The 24,094-nt window shown below is 36.2% G+C and overlaps 1 long non-coding RNA gene across 3 annotated transcripts in view; it reads right to left on the minus strand.

Annotated features, from left to right (window-relative positions):
* Nucleotides 1-24,094, minus strand: part of LOC118599743 — an 85,204-nt gene that overhangs the window by 45,014 nt on the left and 16,096 nt on the right. For 2 of the 3 annotated variants that reach the window (XR_004949230.1, XR_004949228.1), the window contains one exon: nt 15,294-15,950. The exons of the other annotated variant lie outside the window; for it this stretch is intronic. This is a non-coding gene — a long non-coding RNA (uncharacterized LOC118599743). Of the gene's footprint in view, nt 1-15,293; nt 15,951-24,094 lie in introns of those variants that run through there. 3 annotated transcript variants of the gene reach the window in all.

Here is a 24,094-nt window from a genome sequence, read left to right on the forward strand (position 1 = left end):
GGATATTTTGAAGTTTAGCTATTTTTGCAGCTACATGCTAGCTGTTTTGGCTAACCTAAGTTTTTTGTTTGTTTTAGGCTAACTAATATTTTAGCTGGCTATCAGTTACAGCATTTTCAGCCATCAGCACTAGCATCTTCAGCAGCCAAATTCTTCTTACAGCATTCACACCAACGTTATTGTAGGTAATGCTTTATATCTAGTTCATAATCATGTTAAAACGTTTTTAAAGTTTTAAAAATGTAGTTTTGTTTTAAATAAACATATATCCTGTTCAGCCCACAACCAAGGTATGTTTTTGGATTTTGGCCCCTTGTGGGATTGAATTTGACACCCCTGATTTAGTCTTTTTGCTCTTCTTTTTTGTTTTTTATCAGAATGTATTATATTAATAAAGTATTAAAAATCAAAACAGACATTTTTGTTGCAGACAATAAAGAAACATTTTTTTGTATTTATCAAATTAATACATCTTTTTTTTTTTTTTTTTTTTTCCAAAAAACCAATATTTCAGGTTGATTTGTAAAAGTTGTTTTATCAAATCGTATTGACCCCAATTTGGCTCCATACACATAGTGAACAAATGTTTAACCTTTTTCCAGCACAAGTTTTTGCTTCCAGAGACTAAAGTCTAACTATTACAGTGTGTGTGTGTATTTTCTTTATTTTTCACAAATATTTATCTCATGCCATCGCTAAGTTTAAATGAGCGGAGGGAGCTCAAACAGCATTTTTTGTCTGCTCCTGATTCACAATTTGAATAAATAAATACTCAGAAATGCATTTATTCATTTTAATTTTCTTTATATATGTCCTCCATCATCAGAAAATGCCTAAAGAACATGTTAAAAACACCCTAATTATCAGAGTGAGTCTTTAACAAAGGTTTTTCCTCTAAATGTTCTCTTCCAGAACTGTTCCCAGCTTCAACCATCTTGTGTGGTTTGCGTTCTGTTTGGTTGCAAATCCCCAAAATATTAGTTTGTGTGCTCCCTCTCCTCCAGAGTTCAGTAATGGCGTCCTCCATGAGACAGCAGAGGAAAGGATTTTCTGTTTTTCTCTTCTTTCCAATCTACTGACTGCTGAGTGACAAAACTCAGAGTTTGCGACCCTGGACTTTGGTGAATCCTTCATCTCCTTTTCTAGCTCCTCTTCCTCATAACACAGAGGATAATAGTCTCTGTGGAAGACTACTATTTCCTAAGGAATGTACGGCAGAGGGCATCTAAATGTGACTTCTACCGTTTTATCTAACGTAGAATACATTAGCCGCTCGTCTACGCTGCTGAAATATTTAAGTGAGGCTGGAAGAAGGATAGCTGCTCATATGGCCTTGAGCCGGTCATTACAAAACCTTCAGTTTCTGAACAAAAACAAGACAAAGTCCTAATCGAGTCAGATCCAGAGCCCATCGAGCGCAGAGGAATTATCGTCAAAAGGTCAGCTTTTACGGAAGGGCACATTTTTGGTTTGTTTCCACGTCCAAGCGAAAGCCCTAAATCTTGAAGATCTGTCAAGTAAAAAGCAACTTTTTCTGCTGTTGAAAGGTCAAAGCGGAATAATGAAGGTGCTAGAAAAATGCTCTTTAACCGACAGCTTTTAGTTTGGTTCAGGAACGTCACAAAACAACCATTCATTTATGAGAAAACAAGAATTTATTGTTTGTTTTGCAAAGATTTACATGTTTGGAATAGTAAGTCAATGTGGAAGGATCAGTGTAAACAGCATTTCAATGCAAATCTCATTAATCTTATTCACTTCAGCCCATTTTCTGTTTTTCTTTTTAAATTAGACCCTCCAGGTGTATTGAAAATGAGTAAAACCTAAACACGAGGATTATTAAAGTGAAGATTGTGCATCCAATATGGAAGTGTATTGTGTTCAATAAAAATAATGTCTTTTGTTTATGTTTTTGTGTTTTTCATATACATTTTTGTAGGGGGTTCTGTGTTAATTTTTGTAGGAACTATGAGAGTTAAGAACTACAGCCAAGCTTGGCACTGATCTCATCTGCTCAGGAAAACTATAAGATGACCTGCAATTAAAACTTGAAAAGCCTAATCTCCAAAAACAGGAAACAAATCAGTTAAAAATATCACCAAAAAAACAAATTCTCTCGACATTCAAAAAAAAAAAAAAAAAAAACAATGTATCGAAAACAAAATTAAAAATTATTTTGAAAAAATAAAAGTTATCACAAAAATAATTTCAAAAGGTTAAAAAAAATAAAAACCTCAAAAAAATATTCAAATAATTATCTTAAAACAAAACAAAAAATTTCGAAAAACAAAAAATCATTACAGTATACAGAAAAATATCTAAAGGCGTTAGGATATCTTATAAAGATGAAAGTATTCTCAAAAACAATTAAAAAAAAAAAAAACTTTAAAAACATAAAATAAATTATTAAAAGAAAACAAAAAAAATACATCAAAAAGTTTAAAAATATATCTCGAAAACATAAGTTATCTTATACGAAGTCCCTAAAGAGATGTTGAACAAAAAAACAAAACCTAAAAAAAAACTTTTCTTATAAAAGAAGAAGCTATCTGGTGAACACCATGTATAATCTAATGAGCACCAGATAGCAACTCGTACTCACTAGATATGTCCCATTAGGGGCTCCGTAACCTCAAAAATCATTAAAAATAATAATCATGATAATAATTTTCTTGGAAATATTTTATGAAATGGTCTTGAGAATTTAAAAAAAATATCTGAAAAAATTATCTCAAAAAGTTGAAAAATCTCAAAAAGCAAACAAATTATATTAATAGTCAGTTATAAATTATCTTGACAAAATATATATATAAGAAAAAACAAAAACATTTTCTCAAAAAGTTAGTGTATTGAAATGTCTTGAATAAATAAAAAATTATTACAATTATTTTAAAAATATCTCAAAAAGTGAAAAAAAACATTGAAAAAAAATAATTTTGAAAAACAAAAAGTGAAGATGGATAATATCTCCAAAAAAACAACAAAATAATATTTTGAAAATCAATTTTTAAAATATTGAAAAAAAATACTGCGTGCAGTCAATATTGGTGAATACAGAAAGTAAGAAGCACCAAACAGACTGGTGATGTCATGACACAGGACAGACATGGATCATGTCAAGGACACATCATCGCATTTAAACTTTTAGTTGTGTAAACACAAACACCACACACACAATTAGTACAAAAGCTAAAAAAAAGATTAAAAAAACCACATTTTTTAAATACAGAAAAAAAATAACAAAAAACATTTTTTAAATGTTGAATACAGAAAAACAGTACAAAAAGGATGAACATTTTAAACAATAAAACTACCTTTTATACAGAATATATTTAACATACTGAAAATTAGAAACATTTTTTTAATTAAATACAGAAAAGAATAGGACAAAAAAAATATGAAAAACATCTATTTTTTTTTTTGTTAATAAATAAAAATAATTTGTGCAAAAAATTAAACATACACTTTCATGAGCCACGGCTTAAATTCTCCATAATAATTCATTTATTTGAGGTTTTTTGTGTGAATAAATGGAACCACAGTTTGGTGAATACACTTTGAGGTCAAACAAGTTGTTGTTTTTGTGCAGCAGCTCTGAGCTCAGGTGTCTGCAGCCCGACGGCCTGTCGTGGGAGGCGAACCCTGAGGTCACCTCCTCCACCAATTCCGAGTCACAACAATGACGGATGTCCTTCTGCTTTTCTTGCGTCCAAACATTTTGATTCTTTTATTTTGGGGCAATTTAGTTGCTTGGTAACTCTTTCTGGTTCAGACGAAGGCTGTACTTTTCTGTGAAGGATGTTAGAAATGAAGAACGATGACTTGGTTTGTGTACCATTTGTTTCCATCAGAATGTCCCAATTCCTGCTGGAATCTCCTCGATGACTCGATTTTCCTGAGCTTGGCACAGGTCTCCGCCTTAAGCAGCAGAAAGTGGTTGTTGGCCGGTGATACGCGAGATAAAACAAATGGGATTGGACGGAATCGTCTCACTTTGGCAGCCGACTCGTCTCTGACGGCCATCTCCAAGCTTGGAGCAACAGCTTGCTGTGGTTGGCAAGTGTTGGGCATAAATTTCCTTCACCAGAGGGAAGTGTGAAGGATTGACTGTGTTACGACTTTATGCTCTCATCGCTGGCAGCGGGATCGCTCCTCGCCGGTTCAAGACGTCAGCTTCAGTGGCTTTACACCGACGTGCCGAGGCTTTCACTCTTTAACGCAGTTTTTATGAGAGCAGAGCTCATACTGACTGATTTAAATGGTTCTCACATGTGTGGTTAACAAAAGATCAATGTGTGAGAGAAAAAAAGTCAAACAAAAAAGCAAAAAGTCAACAAAAAAATACTGGAAAAATGTTCTGAGAATGCTGAAAAACTGTGAAACTAACAGCAGAAGAGCTAAAACATCAATGAATTAGGGCCTAATAACTTTATAAATAAATAAAAAAAATCTTTAGAAGAAAGTTTTCCACACTGACACCAGTGCAATTTAAGCGTAATTTGTCTAATTTCAGGTTAAGAGGAAACTCAAAACACAGAAACTAGGCCAAACCAACAGAGCCACTTTACTATCAGTTTACATGCATAGCCAACACACACAGCTATACATTAGGGGGCGCTGTTTACTCCTATTTGCTGAGAGACACGTCACAGATTTTACCGAATGACAAAAGACTATATCTACTAAATTTTGTCATTGTGTTGTAGCTTTCATTGTTGTGCTGCTGCTTTTGCCGTCATTTTGTCGACTTTTAACGTTGTGGTTCGGCTTTGTCGTTGTGTTGTGGGATTTGTTGTTGTGCTTCTGCTTTTGTCGTCCTGCTTCAGCTTTTGTCGTCGTGTTGTGCCATTTGTTCTTGTGCTTTGGCTTTTGCCATCGTTTTGTCGGCTTTTAATGTTGTGCTTCGGCTTTTGTCGTGTTGTGCCATTTGTCATTGTGCTTCGGCTTTTGTCGTCGTGTTGTCGACTTTTGTCGTCATGCTTCGGCTTTCGTCAATGTGTTGTGGCTTCTGTTGTTGTGCTGCTGCTTTTGTTATTGTGCTTCGGCTTTTGTCGTCGTATTGTCAGCTTTTGTTGTGGTGCTTCAGCTTTTGTCGTTGTGTTGAGGCATTTGTTCTTGTGCTTAGGCTTTTGTTGTCCTTTTGTCATCTTTTAATGTTGTGCTTCGGCTTTTGTCATTGTGTTGTGGCCTTCGTTGTTGTGCTTTGGCTTTTGTCGTTCGTTTGTGGCCTTCGTTGTTGTGCTTCGGCTTTTGTTGTTGTGTTGTGGCCTTCGTTGTTGTGCTTTGGCTTTTGTCGTTGTGTTGTGGCCTTCGTTGTTGTGCTTCGGCTTTTGTCGTTGTGTTGTGGCCTTCGTTGTTGTGCTTCGGCTTTTGTCGTTCTGTTGTGACCTTTGTTGTTGTGCTACAGCTTTTGTTATTGTGTTGTGGCATTTGCTCTTGTGCTTCTGCTTTTGTCGTCGTGCTTCGACTTTTGTCGTCATGCTTCGGCTTTTGTTATTGTGTTGTGGCTTCTGTTGTTGTGCTGCTGCTTTTGTTATCGTGCTTCGGCTTTTGTCGTCGTGTTGTCAGCTTTTGTTGTGGTGCTTCAGCTTTTGTCGTTGTGTTGAGGCATTTGTTCTTGTGCTTAGGCTTTTGTTGTCCTTTTGTCATCTTTTAATGTTGTGCTTTGGCTTTTGTCGTTGTGTTGTGGCCTTCGTTGTTGTGCTTTGGCTTTTGTCGTTGTGTTGTGGCCTTCGTTGTTGTGCTTTGGCTTTTGTCATTGTGTTGTGGCCTTTGTTGTTGTGCTTTGGCTTTTGTCGTTGTGTTGTGTCCTTCGTTGTTGTGCTTTGGCTTTTGTCGTTCTGTTGTGACCTTTGTTGTTGTGCTACAGCTTTTGTTATTGTGTTGTGGCATTTGCTCTTGTGCTTCTGCCGTCGTGCTTCGACTTTTGTCGTCATGTGAAACATGTCAGCCACCGTATTTAAGGGAAAAAACTCAATCGGCAGATTTTTGCTAATTACAAAAACCTAAAAGTGTTGCGTATCAATGCAAGGTTGCTTTTCTCTGCTTCAGAATCCGCTGGAATTCTGTTACACAAACGGTTAAAGATTTGTAGTAGTCAGAAGGATGTCAAACTGGAGTGGCTGCAATATCTACCGTGTTTTGGTCACAATAAGCTAATTATTACTCATGTTGTGCTAATTTTGGTCCAGAAAATGCTAACACTATGTTAATTTATTGGGACAAAATACTGAATTTTGGTCACAAAATGCTAATTTGTGCACACAATATGCCAATTTGAGTTAAAAAAATGCTTATATAATGACCATTTGTGGCAAGAAAAATACTGAATTTTGGTCACAAAATGCTAAAATGTTACCGTAATATGCTAATTCAAGTCAGAAAATTGCTAATAAATTTCTAATTTATGGTGACAAAATACAGACATTTGGTCACAAAATGCTCATTTGGCCCAAAATGTGCTAATTTGCATCTAGAAAATGGTAAGATAATGCTAATTTGTGGTGACACAAAAATTGAAGAAAAATAAAGTAATAGTAATTTTTAAAAGTTTTTTTTTTTTTTGTAATTTCGTTTACTAAGGAATTTTAGGCTCTGTTGGAGTTTAGCTAGTAATTACGCAACAAGTAAGCTTTTTTGGGGGGCCTAATTTGGCCTCTACGGAGTTATTTATGCTAATTTGGAGTTTAGCTAAAAATGTAGCAATAAGCTAAAGTTTTTGGCTAATTTGTTATCTACTGAGATTTTTTGGGGGCAAATTTAGAGTTTAGCAACAAGCTAACATTTTTGACCAATTTAGTTTACTAAGGAATTTTAGTCTATTCTGGAGTTTAGCTAGCAATTAAGCAACGAGCTAGCTTTTTGGCTAATTCGGCCTCTACTATGATAAAAGGTAAAAAAAAAAATACATTTTGAGAGACACTGGTTTCTTTTTATATTTTTGCTTTTGATTGTGCAAAAAATAGGAATTATATATATATATATATATATATATATATATATATTAATAGTAATGAATTATCTAAATTCCCTAAAGGCTAAAGTACATTTATGTGGATCCTTCCAGGTTTTCATCAGTAGAAAACTAGTCCAAATGGCTCTTTTACTGTTCAAGGTTGTCGACCCCTGGTTTAGGAGAATGGGTTGTTTTTCTGTTTTTGTTTTAAATGCCATGTCTAGGACTCTGTACAAAACCAAAATGACAACTTAAGTTTAAACAAAAGCAAATTATTCATCGTTTTCTGATAAATGAAAATGAGTTCTTATCAAAACTAACCCTGAAAGAAGAACATCCTGAGCTGTTCCACATCCATGCGGTTGATGGACTGCTGGAGGGATCTAAAAGTAAGCTCACCCCATTACCAGAGGATCATCTCAATCACAGGTAATAGGTTCAATTATCGTGGTTTTTACTAATTTAATCACCACGACTCAATTTTTTCAGAGGTAATTAAAACAGTGATGTTTAATTTACGCATTGGAATGTCATCCCTACAAAATAAAATACATACCTTTGAGAAACTTTAACAAATATATGCACTATTGAGGTTCCATTTACAAAACCAAATCTAATTTCCTTCCCTCTGTGACGTCAGGGTGATCTTCTAATTAGGAATACTTGGCTGGATAAAATAATTAGCGTGCACAGCTGCACACCAAAGTCTATGTGAAGTCTGCAGGAGCTCCTCGGCTGTTCACACTGGAACCACTCTGCTTTCTGTAATCACCAGTAATAGGCGTCATTTGATTAAGTCTTGACTAATTATGCAAGTAGAGTCATAATTGGTTCGCAGCTGGATTTCAACCTTCAAGTTATCTCTTAGTGCCGTCTCAATCATTTTAATGATGTGGTTTGGTGACCGCGGTATAAAAGTCCTTTAATGATGTTTGATTACTAACCATGGCTCTTCAGAGGTCGCTTGAAAGTATTGATACTTTGGCTGCTGAGTGTTTTTCCTGGAAATTCTTCACACTTTTCAACAATCTTGGAGTCTAAATGAGGCAAACTCAGAACAGTTTTACTCTTTCGTGAAGGTTTTTCTGCTTTTTCATTGATTGGCAAATTAAAAACACATTTGTTGTTTGGGATTTGTGGTCAAGTCCAACGGTGTTTTCTCCAGAGGTACTAAGATACGGTGTCAAAAAGTATTTAATCCTCTCGGGATTTATTAGAATTATTTTAACCTCAAACTATTCGTGGTATTATAACCAGAATCAACAAAAATGCTGAAAACCTAAAATTGTATTTAAAACAAAAAAGCTGGTCAAAACATCAAAAAAGTACTTGCTCCCCCTCTTGATTGTTTTTGTATTTAAAGGGTGACCAAACCAGGAAGTTGGAGGTTGACTCCACCCACTGCCAAAAATTGAAAATCCAGTCAGAGGGGTGATGTTTGGGGGCGGGACTATCATCACTGGAGATCATGATGTCAGACTTACATGGTTTGACCAATCACAAAATTCAACTGTAATACCTCGATTCAACCTGTAGGGGGCAGCACACAGACGATTTTTGACTATATGTTGAAGAATTAAACAATTTTATTTTAATTTATCAAAAAAAATGGCTATGACCAACAGTCAGCTCTTTTAAAGCCACCCAAAAAAGTTAATTTAGGGTTTGGTTACTCTTTAATCTAAAATCTATTATTGTATTTTTGTTAACTTTATGTTATATTTTTATTAGTAATAAAGGCTGGTAAAACATGCCAGGTTCTGTCATAAAGTAATTGCTCCCATACTAATTTTTTTTTCTTGTCGTAATTTTGATCTTATTTTGATCTAAATTTGACCTTAAATTGAAGTTTTAGTTAAAAAAAACAGTTTGCTGGGGTTTTTTTTTTTTTTAAAGAAAAAGGTAAAGGAAAGTCAAACATGCTGAGTCATGTCATCAAGTAGTTGCTTCCCTCTTGATTTCTTATTTAACCTCATATTATAGTATTAAATCATAATGCTATTATTATAAACAAATTAATTCAAAAAAGGCTGATTAAACATGTCAGGTTGTGTCAAAAAGTATATATTTTAACTTTAATTTAACCCCTGAATTAATTTGAAATGTTTAATACAAGTTGTAAAGGAAGTTTATTCCCATATTTCTTTGTTTACTTTGTAGTTTTACACATTTTTTGATTTTTAATTGGAGACACCTGGGTAAAAGGTTGGGCTGTTTATGTCTGTGACCGCTAGCTTTTGTTAGATTTATGCCACTGATTTCTTTGCGTTCATCTTTCTTGGCTCATAGATAATGTTTTTCAAGTCATACAAAATCAACATATAATTTTCTCTTCTGATTGATTTCTGTAAAGTAAAATAAACTAGCAAAACAACAGAACGGACTGAGGTGTATTTAGTAAGACAGAAGTGCGTCAGACATTAAACTGAACCCATCCTCTCCTCAGGAGGTTCCAATAAGAAGGTCACCTCCACATTAGTGTCATTTCTTTATTTCTTTGATAAAAACACTTCTGGTCAAGTACACCAGGTCGTGTGAAAAAGTCTTCTGTCAGCTTGTTCCTCCTTTTCATTTGACTAAATCAAAGCTGATCTCTTATTATTGGTGGAGATGGGAGACCATGTGACTCACTTCCTCCATTTCCCACTCATTCCGATTTCCTTCTGCCAAAGCTCCACACCTTGGAGTCCAAATTGAGGAGGAAACGAGGAAGATCGTCTGTCAGCCTTGTTGACGCGTCATTATGGAAATGGGCCGCGCCACATGGCGTGGAGGCTGCCTGGCTCTCTGGAAGCCAACAGGGTCAGCAGAAGACGGTGCATTTGGCTCCAAGAACAGAGGATGTGTGTTTATGAAGGACAGAAGAGATTTTCGTCTTTTTAAAGTGCCAAATGTCAAGATTTACAACAACAGCAGCCCCCCGAGTACCAATGTAATTAGACAAATACAGTGTAAAGTGACGGCACGGTTTGGCGCAAATCATCTCAATTTATTGGCTAAATTGTGGAAGCCATAAATAAGACGAACATATTATCATAAATGGTTTCTTTGAAAGACAATCAGACAGTGCCAAAGCAATTTAAAAATGGCTCAGCTCTTTTATGATACGCACCATTGCTGAAACGATGCTTCTGGACACTCATTTCTGGTTGTTAATTAGAAAAACCTTAAATACGCAAAGATTTGATTTTATTCTTGGCTTTTTCCCCCAAAATGCTTCTATTAACTCAAGAAATGTCTGCAGATTAAATAGATTTGGCGATGGTGATGATGACATTTCCAACAGAATTCCTGATCTTAAAATGATTGGTTTGCAGCTCCAAAAAAAAGCAGAAGATTCTCAAATAACCACCACACCACCACCATGCTTTCTCCCCTTGATTTTCCAACAGCTTTCTAGCAACTGAACAGAAACAAGCCGAGTCTCTTATATTTAACAGATTTTGATGTTACAAGTCCTGTTCCTTGTGTGTATTTGTATAGACCTTTTCTATTTTTGAATTTCGATTTGAAATAAATTCCTTTTATTTACTTTACTTAAGTTCTGGACAAAACAAAGAAGTGAGAAAAAATAGAAAACAGGTAAAATGGGAAATCCATATAAACACAAAAAAACTTTTGTTTTTCCTACCACTTGTCATGAGATAAACTTAAAGATCTATACCATTTTCTACAAACACAAAATAACAATTTCCCTCAAATATTGTTCACAATTGTGTCTAAACCTGTGATAGTGAGGTTGTCCATTAGACCTCAAAGGTGTGCCATGTCAAGATACTGATTAGACAGCAGGATTACTGCACAGGTGTGCCATGTCAAGATGTTGATTACACAGCATGACGATTCCACAGGTTTGTCGTGTCAAGATGCTGATGAGACAGCAGGATTATTGCACAGGTTTGCCATAATCGGGAAGCTGACTAGAAAGCAGGATTATAGCACAGGTATGCCATAATAAAAATTCTGATTAAACAGCAGCATTATTTCACAGGTGTGCCATAATGAACATTCTGCTTAGATAGGATTATTGAACAGGTGTGCCATAATCAAAAGTCTGATTAGATAGAAGGATAATTGCACAGGTGTGCCATAATCCAAAGTCTGATTAGACAGCAGGATGATTGCACAGGTGTGCCATAATCAAGATGCTGATTAGAAAGCAGGATTATAACACAGGTATGCCATTATCAAAATTCTGATTAAACAGCAGGATTATTGAACAGGAGTGCCATAATCAAAAGTTGAATTAGACAGCAGGATTATTGAACAGGCGTGCCATAATCCAAACTCTGATTAGACAGCAGGATTATTGCACAGGTGTGCCATAATCATGATGCGGATTTGAAAGAAGGATTATAGCACAGGTGTGCCATAATCAAAAGTCTGATTAGACAGCAGGATAATTGCACAGGTGTACCATTATCAAAATTCTGATTAAACAGCAGGATTATTGCACAGGTGTGCCATAATCAAAAGTCTGATTAGACAGCAGGATTATTGCCATAATCAAGATGCTGATTAGACAGCAGGATAATTGCACAAGTCTGCCATAATCAAGATGTTGATTTGAAAGAAGGATTATAACACAGGTGCGCCATAATCAAAACTATGATTAGACAGCAGGATTATTGCACAGGTGCGCCACAATCAAAACTATGATTAGGCAGCAGGATTATTGCACAGGTGCGCCACAATCAAAACTATAATTAGACAGCAGGATTATTGCACAGGTGTGCCATAATCAAAACTATGATTAGATAGCAGGATTATGGCACAGGTGTGCTATTATCACAATTCTGATTAGACAGCAGGATTATAGCACAGGTGTGCCATAATCAAGATGCTGATTAGAAAGCAGGATTACTGCACAGGTTTGCCTTGCCTTGTCAAAATTCTGATTAGACAGCAGGATTATTGCACAGGTGTGCCTTAGACTGGTCACAATAAAAAGCCACTTTAAAATGTGTGTGCATTTTGTTTTATTGGGAGGGGGCGTCTGGAGACTTGGCTTAAAGGGGAACACACAGGAGCTTCTACAACCAGAGAGTAAGATGGTGCAGGAACCCAACAAGCACAAAGGCAGGCAGAACAGGCTTAGCCAGCTCAGTGGCCTAGGGCGGAGTGTCCGCCCTGAGACTGGAAGGTCGTGAGTTCAAATCCCGGCCGAGTCATACCAAAGACCCTAAAAATGGGACAGACTGCCCCCCTGTTTGGCACTTAGCATTAAAGGGTTGGATTGGGGGGTTAGACCACCAAATGGTTCCCAAACGCAGCTGTGTCTGCAGCTAATGAGAAAGATAAGAAACAAGTCCAGATTCATCAATCCTATGTAAGGGGCCCACATACTGAAACATGGAACTTTTCTTAGACGTTTTTAAAGAGGAAAAAAAAAAAAACCTTAGAAATATTTTATTAAAATATTCATGAGGGAGACATAATGTTCTTCCCAAGATGTATTTTTCTCCTTCTACAGACATTCAGATGATCCACAGGCTTAACGGTTTTTCATCATTCTTTTATTAATTTTTTTTTTTTTTGGCTCTTGAAAAAAATTCCACAAAAAAGTAAAACATGTAATTTCTTCAAAATATACTCCTTTTATTTAATTGCTGTGATTCTAAAGAGACAAATTTTAAACTTTTATAAGAGATTTCATTAAGTCATCGCTTCTGGCAAAGTGACGAAAAAGAAAAACAAGTTTTTATTCCTTATAGTAAGAGACTCAACTGCTATAGCAATGCAAGGATATCTAACAATAGTCTAATTCAAGCTCTCTTTGTGTGCCAGAATCATTTAATGGATAACAAGAGTAATTACAGCTCATGGTTGCTACTAATTGCTCTTCTTTCTTGGTAATATTGCCGTTTCACACTAAATATCCTCCTATTTAAACGGTTATTTAGCAGCACAAACCGTGGACAGCCTCCAATGTGAACCGCAGCATTAGTCATCCTGATGAATGGAATCTGAAGGAGTGGTGTGAGGAAACAGAGATTTTATTCAAGAAAACCCCGTTTTGTATTGGATTAAAAAAATGTATTGTTTATGTATTTATTTCATGGATCAACCGATTGGACACCTGTTAGCAGTGTCTAATATTTCAGACATTGCGCTCCAAATTTGCCTATCTTTCGGTAACATTAGCCACAGGAAAACTCCAAAATGGTGCCCATTTGTAAAGATGGCTGCCTTATACTAAATAGTTACAAAAATATTCTGTCCGTTTGTGCCAGCCTCAAGGATATGGGTGGTTATACACAAAATGCAGTCTTTAAACTTGAGAGGTAGATACAGCCCATGTACATTATATATATTTTATTTTTTTTAACATGCTTTCCTGAAAGACAGGACGCTAACAACATTCACAATTATTTTAATCACCGATTCCGCTATATAGACAAACAATAAGAAAGTCCACATCCCAAAGTGCAGAGGAAACATTACATAACACTAAATTTTTAAGGGCTAATTTTGGCTGAAAGCATCATTTAATTCAATGCCTAGGCTTTTTAGAGTAATAGTTTTTTCTTTTTTTTTAACCAATAAAAAAGCTGATCATAACCCAGTTACTTTAATTTGTTAAAAAGCTATATATTTATAATGCTACGTTCCCACTGGGCTCAGAAATATATGTTCAAGAAACATGAGTTCTAGGCTTTTGTGTTTAAACCTCTCGCATTCAAGCGTCCCTACACAAGTTTTTAAATCAGTTTTCGGGCTATACAAACCAAATGTGCCACCACTGAAAGACAGTAAAAACAGTTGAACATTGACCAATCAGGGATTTGGTTTTGACTACATACAAGTAGCATACTTTTCAAAATATGAAAATCGATCATGAAGGAGAAATTAATAATTGGGTTTGTATTCGTCCGGAATTAGTATATGACACAAAGTCTTTCATGTGTTAGAAAGGGATTAGAAAAACATTTGAAAAAACTATTTCTGCATTTACTTAGGTTTTTTTTAGGTATTTCGGAGTTTATTTCATATGTTAGCATTATGTTAGCTCTTTGGCTAATTTGGCATTTACTGAGGTTTTTTAGGTTTATTTGACAATTAGCAATTACTTTATCAACATACTAGCTGTATTGGGAAATTAGAAATTTTTCTGTTTTTAGACTAACATTTTAACATTATGTTAGCTGCTTCGGCTAAATTAGATATTTTTCTATTTTTTTAGGCTAATTTGGATTTAAGCTTCTACGTTAGCAGTACACTAGCTGTTTTGGCTAATTTGAAATCTTTTTAGATATTTTAGGCTATTTTGAAGTTTCACTTATGTTTTAACATTATGGTAGCCGTTTTGGCTAAATTAGACATTTTTTCAGTTTTTTAGGCTATTTAGGAGTTTAGCTATTACATTAGCATTATGCTAGCTTATTCGGCTTTTTTGCATTTAATTAGGTTGTTTAGGCTATTATTTTAACACCATGCTAGCTGTTTTGGTTAAAGTAATATATTTTTTTTATTTTTAAGGCTAATTTGGAGTTAAGCTAATAATTAAGCTTCAAGCTTCTGTATTCATCTATTTTGGCATTCACTGAAGTTGCTTAGGCTAATTTGGCATTTAGCTATTATTTTAACACCATGCTAGCTTTTTAACTAAATTAGACATTTTTTCTTCAGTTTTTAAAGTAATTTGGAGTTTAGCTAATATTTTTGCATTATGCTAGCTGTTTGGCTAAATTTGATATTTTTCCAGTTTTTTCAGATTAATTTTGAGTTAAGCTACAGTTTTAGCAATATGCTAGTTATTTTGGCTATTTTGACATCTAATCATATGTTTTAGGCTATTTTAAAGTTTAGCCAATATCTTAGCAATATGCTAGTTATTTTGGCTAATTTAATATCTAATCATATGTTTTAGGATATTTTCAAGGTTTAGCTAATATTTTAGCATTATGCTAGTTATTTTGGCTATTTTGACATCTGTTTTATGCTATTTTAAGGTTTAGCTAATATTTTAGCAATATGCTAGTTATTTTGCTTATTTTGACATACTGGGAATTTTTAGGATAATTTGTAGTTGAGCTAATATTTCATTAAGCTGTTAGCCTCGGCTTTTATTAAGCGATCAGCTTCCGCTTTTTCAGCTAACCGCTCCAGAAGATCCAGCTAATCACATCAGCATTGTCAGCTATGAGCTTCAGCATCTTCAGCTGCCACATTCAGCTCACAGCATTCACAGTTGCATCACCACAGGTATCTAGTTTAATTTGATTTTTTTATTATTTAAGTAGAATTTTAACATAATTTAGCTTTTTTTAAAAGAAAAAAGTACCTCAAAAGGACGAATGCAGTGGTATATTTTGACCTGAAAGAAGAAACTAAAGTCTTTAAGGTACAAAATCATTGTTTCGAGAACTGAGCGAGTGAGTTCAGAAACTGTTACCGACTTCATAAGCAGGTTATGGGAGCTTCCACTTTCACATCACGGAGCACAGCATGACTCAAATGAATCGTGGCCGCCAGCTGTAATCACTTCTTTAAAGCACAGCCGACCATAAACGAGTGCGTGGCTCTCTCTGAAGGTAATAAAAAGTTTTGAATAGAAGAAATGTTTTCCTTTTTTCTCCACCCTTTGTGGGCGCTTCAATGAGGAGCAGTTTATTGCCACAGCGTTCATTTACTTGTTCACATCAACTCCTACTGTGGCTCTAATTGCTCTGATCGTTTTTTAATGGCAAAGATAAATAAAAGAGAGACATCTTTTCAACCTTTTTTTTAACCTGCTGTAATTACTCATCGATTTAATCTGTCTAAACATGCAGGAGATATGGACACTCTGCTCAAAGTGGCACAGGAGATGCAAAAGCATAATTTAACTCCCGTGGGAAAAACATTGTTCTGTGGCTGATCCTACAAAGAGCTTTTGACTGCAGTTGCCTGGCAGGAAGCTGTCATTCATCCTGACAGGCTGGAGGCTCGGGGGACTGAAAGTGAGGAGGAGCTGCAGGAGCCAAAGGTTGAGTGCTGACCGACTCCTCGGCACCTGAAACATCCAGACAAAAACAGAAGAAAATTCAACCTAGTTTTATGTGTTTTGTACGTAAAGCCGAAAACTGTAGAAACTTGTGCAGCATCGTGTTAACACAAGAGTTTTGAACGCTGGAGCCCAAAACGCGCATTTACGTAGACTTTCTACATTGCTGAGGGCAGTATGAACGTAGCTTTACAGCTAAAGGATGGTGATTTTTGATTTAAAGCAATGATTTAACCTCTCGATTTGGAAGCTGTCACCAGCAACAAGAAATAACGTTCTTGAACCGTCTACGTCACCAATGTTAATTGCGTAATTGGGTTATAGCAGTTTTGTGCACTTTACTTTTGTCCCTTTATTAGGCACTCCTGTCCAACTGCTTGTTAATGCAAAGTTCTAATCGGCCAATCACATGTCAGCAAGTCAATGCATTTAGGCATCTAGATATGGTCAAGACAATCTACTGCAGGAAGGGGAGAAAGGTGGTTGAAGTGACTTTGAACGTGGTATGGTTTTCAGAAATTGATCATCTACTGGAATTTTCACACACAACTATGTCTAGGGTTTGCAGAGAATGGTCAGAATAAGAGAAAATATCAAGTTCTGTAGTCAGAAAAACCTTGTTGATGTTAGAGGTCAGAGGAGAATGACCAGACTGGTTCCAGCTGTTGGAAAGACAACAGTAACTAAAATTGGACAATAGAAGATTGGACAAATGTTGTCTGGTCTCATGAGTCTCTATTTCTGCTGTGATATTCAGACGGTAGGGTCAGAATTCTGCATCCACAACATGAAAGTATGGATCCATCCTAGCTTGTCTCAACGGTTCATGCTGGTGATGGTAGTGTAACGGTGTGGGGACATTTTCTAGGCCCTTACTACCATTTGAGTATGAATCCAACGCCACAGCTTACCTGAGTATTGTTGGTGACCATGTCCATCCCTTTATGACCACAGTGTACGATCCTCTGATGCTACTTCCAGCAGGATAATAAATCTGGCTTCTTGAACATGACAATGACTTCACTAAATGACCTCCACAGTCACCAGATCTCAACCCAATAGATCACCTTTGGGACGTGGTGGAACAGGAGATCGGTATCATGGATGAGCAGCTGACAAATCTGCCAATATGGACCAAACGCTTTGAGGAATGTTTCCAGTACCTAGTTGAATCTCTGCCACAAAGGATTAAGGCAGTTCTGAAATCCTGATTTCAATGAGAAAGCACATTTCCTTTAGACAATACTCAGTGTGTAGACGTGAAAGTTTCTCCTAAGTTCCACTTCATTTTTTTCTTTTTGTCTTTCAAGTAAATCCTGACCCCTGAATTTGGCTCCTTCCTTTTTTTCCATCCAAACCTGCGGCGTTGACGTCTGATGAGCGGTAATGGCCCCTGAAAAAGCTCGGTTTGCAGCAAAGGTCTCCTGTGGAGTGGAGGCCAGAGCTAAAACAAGCCGGGGCTTCGTAATTAAGACATCTAGATAAACTGCGCTCCGACAAGTTTAAAGACCTGCGAGTCCATTGAAGGAGGGATCATTTAGAGGATAATTTAAAAAAAAGTCTCCATCTGTGCGCGTTACATTTTTAAAAGATGTTGAGCCAGAGGATATCGTTGGGATCTGATCTTCATGCATTTATTTTTGTGTACCATTTACTCCACAGAAAAGGTTTGTGTGTTCCTTTAGGGTGTTTGTGAAATATGAATCTGAATCATTTTTTTGGTTTAATCTCTCCACCTGAAGGCTCTCGGATTTATTAATGAACCCAAATATTTTCTGGAGAGTTTAATGATGATTTGGTTTGTTTTCTAAGAAAAACGTATTTCTATTTCCATGCTTTAGAGTAAAATATATTTTTTAAAATTGTCTGAAAGAAATGAGTTTTTCCTTCATCACTCCGCCTGACCATGACATTGTGCGGTCTGAGAGCTCAAATGAATTATAGCGGAGAAAATGCTTTCAGCGGAGAGTTTGACCCCATCAGCTCCATCTGTTTGCCTGTTAAACCGCCCCAATACCCAACGCCTAGAACTGATTGGCAACATTTTTCAACAATAAAGCCAAAAAAACAAAAGGAATTAGAGATGCCTTCATGCTAATTTCCTCCATTGGTGTTTTTATTTTTCTCTGGAACTAACTTTCATCGAAAGGTATTCATTTATTCTCGAATGGCTTCTGAAAAACGCCGTTTAATCGCATTCCGTTTGAAACACCGGCGTATTTATGAGGGGCTTCTCCGGCGACAGACACTTCAAATGACATTAGAGGCGGCAGAACTCGCAGCCGCGCTGCAAATGATACTTTTTGAAAGTTAAATGGGTCGCACTCGTTGACACTTAGAGGGTGAAAAACACTCCCAGAAAAACCGCCTTTTTCCCTTCACCTTCTCAAACTCGGCTGTCACTGAGCGAGTTCTCCACACTGAAAAAGCTTTTGTCACAAAGGATGCTGGGAAATTAAGAGAAAAGGTGGTTTATTAGATAAAAGCTGAAAATAAAAATCAAGCAGTTGTTGTCCAGGAAGTGTGTCGGTTTTGATATTAACTTTGATTTAACAAAATATAGAATAAAACTACAATAAACAACAAAATATAAATTTACAGGTAAAACGAAGAGACATAAAAATGATAAGAGTCAGGTTTCAATTACTTGAAAAATGCAGGCTTTCAATCGGGGGTGGAGCTACAGGGGGACAATGGGACCAATTCCCCCAAAGCAAAAAACTTTGCCCTGCAAATTTTTGAGTTAATGCTGGACTCACTATTGACAAAGATAAAAATAAAATCATCTATAAAAGCAACTTTAAATGCAACTGCCACTGCGCAACAGGCAGAGAATTGTAGTCTTCAAGATTTAACGCCACCACACAATTTTTTTTTATATTGTCAGCGTGGTCATGAATGTACACTTCAGACTACATATTTACACTCTGGCCAGGTTAATGACAATCAGTTTAAGTTCAGTTCAATTTTAAATGTCGTTTACCTACAATTCTCAAGTTAGCTTTAACGGCTAATGCTACCCACACTTGTTGTGATCATGCGAAAGCTGCAGAAGGACTTGAAGTTTCCTTAAGCAAATGTTGGATCGAATGCTTTAGCAGTTTGCCTAAAGCGCTAAAGAGTTAGCTAAAAATGCTAAAGCCTTTCACTCAACCTTTTAACACCAAAGCTGTCGCCAGTAACGGCAAATAACTCAAGTTTTTTTTTTTTTTTCCCAGAGTATTTTAGAGTTAGACTTTTGCTTTTGTCAAATAAATATAGATTTTTTTTTCTTTTAAGTCAAAACTCTCTCGTGTTTCCTCACAGATTCATCTTTGCACAAAGAAATGTTCCAATAGGCGGTTATGTTTTTTATCTACGCTAGCTTTGAGGTTTCATCTTAGCGATAGTATTACCAGTATTACCACACCGCTCTCGGCAACGGACATTCAGGTGCCAACATCCACTTAAAAGTTTCTGTGAAAACGTATTTTTTCCTCCGGTCAAAACTCATGTAGCTATACAAGTTTCAACAAAATATTTCAGGCTCTACGTACAAAATCGGTTGCCGTTGAAGATGATAACTCAAAGATAAACAAGGTTGAATTAAGGACTCAGATTTAGTAGTGACGATTTAGACTGCATCCTTTTAAAATCATGATAGTGCCAACTGTTTAAAATTATTATTTTTGATTTTAGTCTGGCTGCAATTATATGACACCAAATTAACGGAATAGAGCTGTGAAAGAAAATCCCTGGATCAAGGCATTCGAGATTTGCACCATTTTAATCTTCCAACTGTAGGTGGTGGACATTCGCTAGTAACTGGTAGCAGAAGAAGAAGAAGAAGAAGCCCCTCCCAGCTTGTCCAGTGTGAACACAGTGGGCTCAATGTGTTTTCAAGAATCCGTATTTAGCAAGTTGCCCGATGTCTAGACAATATTAATAAAGGTGTTTATTGGGAAGACTCTGGCGATACAATGCCCATGATATATCTATCGTGATATATCCCAAGATTGCACATGGACAATTTTTCACAATCAAAAAAATGAAAAAAAAAAAAAAAAAAAACTCTACTTGAATATTAAATAATTGTAATAAAATGGTAAAATTTGTTTTAACTAACGGCATTTGCTTTTACCCAAGCAAATTCATGGTGTGTTTCCTTTTGGTAAATTAAGAAATATTTGTCCTTAAAGGGAAAAATTTACATTATCTGTTTCCATAGTAATGTAATTTTCAGTAAAAGAAAGAAAAAAAGTGTTTATCAAGACACTGAAGGACCCCATAAATAATACATTAAACATTGCTATATCTGCATTTAAAAATTGATACAAGCATTGCCAAATGAAGTATCGCGATATATCGCAGAATCGATTTTTTTTCCTACTCCCCTAGTTATAGGCACGCTTCCATATAAGCTTTTTTATGTTGTTGCCAATTTTTAAGTTTTAATATAAACTTCAAAGTTTGTAAGTTATATAAACAAAATCCCTAGTAATGTAATTTACCGTTCATTGAGTCTTCATGATTAACGTAGAAATGGGAGGTTCTTGACAGCAGCATAAAAGGTTACAGGAGGGCGCCCCCCACCACCACCATCTGCCTCCAGGCCCACGGATTTCATGATTGATGTGGACTCAAATTAATATTTTCAGCCGAACGAAAATGTAATCATTTCAAAATTAATGACTAATTTACCCCCAGCGGTGACGGCGGCGCGGTCTGAGAGCAGTGAATGCACACCAGCCGTGCCTTTGAAACACATGGCAGAGAAAGCATCGCAGGTGAACGGACGGCCTGAGGCTGCTTCTTCCGCAGAAGGTCCAGGGCTCTGAACGCCCCTTTCTACAACACATACTTAACTCAGCTCTCCAAGCCTCAGCACTGCTGATTATAATCAGTGTGTTTAGGTGTTTGCCGCCCTTTATTTATCCCCCTCCCCCTTCTAGTAATCAGTAATCACGTGGAGAGGAGGGTCGACCTCGTTTTCAAACGTCCTGTGTTCTCATTTGACAAACTGGTCGTGGATTTTGGAAAATAAATTTCTTTTTTTCTTACAGTGCCCAGTGGATGGTCTCATCTAAACGTCTATCTTTATGTTTATTTGCGTAAATACTTCTCTTTTGTTAAGGGATGTGTGTCAGCACAGAACTACTTTTTCCATTTTGTGTATTAGCGCACTTTTCTCCATTTTGCGTAATAACGCATAGTTACACAACCTAGAGTTGGCTGTTCGTAAAGGCAGGCATGTTCTCCTCACATTCCTTGCTGATATTTATCAGCATAAGGGCCATAGTAATAAAACAATCTAATGAACGCAAGTATTAATAAGTAGCTTTGGTCAGCCAGTCGGGAAACAAAATGGAGTCGTCAGTAAAGGAAGTCAGTAAAGCATTAGCGTAGAAAACGATTAGCATTAGAATAGAAAATGGTTAGCATTAGCATAGAAAACTGTTAGCATTAGCATAGAAAACAGTTAGCATTAGCATAGAAAACGGTTAGCATTAGCATAGAAAACGATTAGCATAGAAAAGGGTTAGCATTTGCTTAGAAAATGATTAGCATTAACACATAAAACGGTTGGCATTAGCATAGAAAACGATTAGCATTGGCATAGAATATGGTTTGCATTCTAAAGCACTAAACCTGCTGAGACCTAAAAAGATTTCCTTTCGGGACTACGGTTTGGAGAAACACTTTCCCTCGAAATGCTACACGGCAAGATTAAAACATTGACTATAGAAAAAACTCTTTCGGCTAATTGAGGCTTTTCTTTTTACGTTTTTTTAGGCTGTTTTGGAGCTAGGCTAATATTCATACGCTAGCTGTTTTGGCTAATTGAGGTTTTTTTTTTTTAAATTTAGGTTATTTTGGATTGTAGGTAATATTTCAGCAACATGCTAGCTGTTTTGGCTTATTTAAGCTTTTCTTTTTCAGCTTTTCAGGCTGTTTTGAGTTTGGCTAATATTTACACACAAGCTGTTTTAGCTAACCTAAGTTTTTCTTTTTATTTTAGTTTTTTAGGCTAGCTATAAATCTAGTTCATAGTCATGTTAAAAAGTTACAGTTTTAAAGTTCAAAAATGGTTTTGTCGAATCTCTCTTCGGATTGCAATATAATATATCGGATTACAGCATGTTTATCACATTTATTGTCGTGAATTATTCCTGTTCCAAGTCCTACTGTGGAGAACTTTACACATTAATGTCTCCAATGCCTTAAATTGATTCAAACATCTTATAATCTAGACTTGTTTTACATCTGACCATCTACTCCTCTTTACGCATCTTTGCTCCTGTTCAGTAATGATCATGCAACCTAATCAAAAAAATATATCAAATAAACTTTCCGGCGCTTTTCTGACCTTTTCTCTCTGAAATGAATCCTATCGGCTCCCCTGCCAGGCTTTAAGTGCCTGTGAGTAATGACCAACTCATGTATTGAGTTGTGAATCTGGATAAGAACAAATGGACTAAAAGTTTCGGCTCAATCTCCATTATTGTCGTCAATTAGCCTCATTTTAGTCCAGACGTTTGACTGGATTGTTGCTTTGTTCATTTAGAACTATATATTGTTTGTTTTTAAGACCTTAGATTCAAAACATTTTGTTAATTCCACAAAGCAAACATTTTTTTTTCGGTTTATTTTACATTTTTTTTTCAAAGAACATGTGTGGGAGTGGCCAAGACTTGGTGTGAATTTTTCTTTAATAACCGACATATTAGGACAAAAGGAACATTATCTAGTAATAACTATCTATAAGCTACTTTGAAATAAAGGCAAGTGTATAAAAAAACTATTTAAAAAAGCTATTAAAAAAAGAAGATAGTGTATTTGATCATTTAAATACGTTTTTTATACGTTTTAAGCTTCAGGGTCTTAACCCTTTAACCTTTAAACACCTGAGATGTCAAAATTACACATTTTTTGAACAACCGCAACTCTTCGACTGTTTATACAATTAACATAATTCATGTTCATGAGTGTAATCCAGCTGGAAGTGTATTCATCGAAACAGTTGAAGATTTACAGGTGTCATAAGAATGTCGGCACTGGAGTTAAAGCTCTGGTGTGAGCTGGATTTTAGTGCCTCATTAAAGCACGAGCATCTCCCATCCTTCGTTTGCAAATAATCGTTTTTCTCTTTCACAGATTTTGCACCGTCGTCTTCCTTCGGGGTCGCCGGGATCGGCCGACCAGCTGCGAGCCGAGCGTTAGCCCTGAAAGGCTGGAATGATCCATGAAGCGTCAGGCTGACCGTTCCTTCATTAGCAGCCAGCTGCATCGCCGTGGAAACGTTTTAGTCTCCGGTTTGTTTTTTTTATCTTCAGACAAAAATGACGCATAGGCTGGTAAAAGAAAGGCTTTTGGTATTGGAGCGGAGTTTGAATGTCAAACTGACCTTTACATCAGTTTATCAAATCTTTAAATTGGTTTTTCTTTTAAGAAATGAGACTTTAGAGATGAAGTCATGCATCCACAGGTTTTTGTTTCAAACCCATTCTTTCATTTCTGGCTTAAAGTCCCACTTTGATCAAAAATGTGTTTCTGGTGTTCTGAACTTGTTCTTGTAGCATAAAATGGCATTTCTGAGTATTTCTTTGTTCTAAAACATTGTCAATCAGGAGCAGAAGAAAATACAATTTGAAAAAGATTGTTTTTAAGACAGAAAAAAATACTTCCTGCTCTGCTCTATTCCGATTCATCCACTTTTAGACTTGAAAGCTAGCTCGGAGCAATATTCGTCCACTAGATCCGTCTTCATTTTACTCATCCAAGTTAGCATATGCCTCAAAACTGGAGGTCTGGATAGCTCCCACATTGTTAGACAATGTTAGGATGTGAAGTGAGGGACTGTAAGGTCGAATCCCAATTCTTCACCTACCCCTACGGCTTCTCCCTACCTCTCCAATTGAAGGGGCATTTTTAGAGAGTCTGAAATAGTTTGAGAGCTAGCTCTCCGCCGCGAGGGTAAACCTCAAAGCAGTTTTCCTCACGTGTGTGCGCTCTGAACCACAGAAGTTTATATTCTAATATAATACTTACTTTTTGTTTAAGCATGACTTTATATAATTGTACAACCATTTCCAAGCGCTGAAAGCTCAGTGCTAACGTAGCTAACTGGCGACTATTGATGACATCATCGAGTGGTAGTAACTATTTGAAGACAA

The sequence above is a fragment of the Oryzias melastigma genome, linkage group LG2 (genome assembly GCF_002922805.2).
Source record: "Oryzias melastigma strain HK-1 linkage group LG2, ASM292280v2, whole genome shotgun sequence".
Taxonomy (NCBI): domain Eukaryota; kingdom Metazoa; phylum Chordata; class Actinopteri; order Beloniformes; family Adrianichthyidae; genus Oryzias; species Oryzias melastigma.